This window comes from Rhineura floridana, chromosome 4 (assembly GCF_030035675.1).
Source record: "Rhineura floridana isolate rRhiFlo1 chromosome 4, rRhiFlo1.hap2, whole genome shotgun sequence".
Classification (NCBI taxonomy): domain Eukaryota; kingdom Metazoa; phylum Chordata; class Lepidosauria; order Squamata; family Rhineuridae; genus Rhineura; species Rhineura floridana.
Genome location: NC_084483.1, coordinates 87692072 through 87692715, shown reverse-complemented (window position 1 = coordinate 87692715; position 644 = coordinate 87692072).

The window sequence follows — 644 nt, the reverse complement described above, 5'->3', positions numbered from 1 at the left end:
TTGTCATAAATGAATTTTATTTACATTTTTTATTTACAAAATAAAATCTGTAGCTATATAAAATCCTGATCCGTTCTTCTTAATCCTTGGGTACAGCATGCCCCAAACTACTACACATTTGGTTACGCCAACTTCTCTAGATCACCAAGTATTTCTAATTATCAATACAAGACCTGATGGATCCACTACTGTACATGCAGTACATACTTCTGAAGCTTATGTTGTAGAGATAAACATGTTACGGAATTTTTTCATGCAATTAAACTAACTTCAAATAATGCAGATATCTATGAAACTGAAGACAAGAAGGGTCTTGTCCTCTAGATCAGAGGGTGAGCATTTAGATTCTTACTGAATTTCAGCTGTATTTTTTCAGGCTGTGACACAGTATGGTATTTATACAGCCACAAGAGTGGCTGTATACTATAGCCAGCGGGGATTTTTCACATTCTGCAATGTTAAATTGAAAATACCCCCCATGCCATTCTGATGCTTCCCATTAGCTCATTTCAAAACAAAACTTTACATAACTTATAGTCCTGAACTCAGAAACGCTTGCTTAACAACCCTGTCAATTTTCATGGTGATACACAAAACAGAGAGAATAGACAGTTCAACGTGTAAAGAGAGAGAGAAAAACCTCA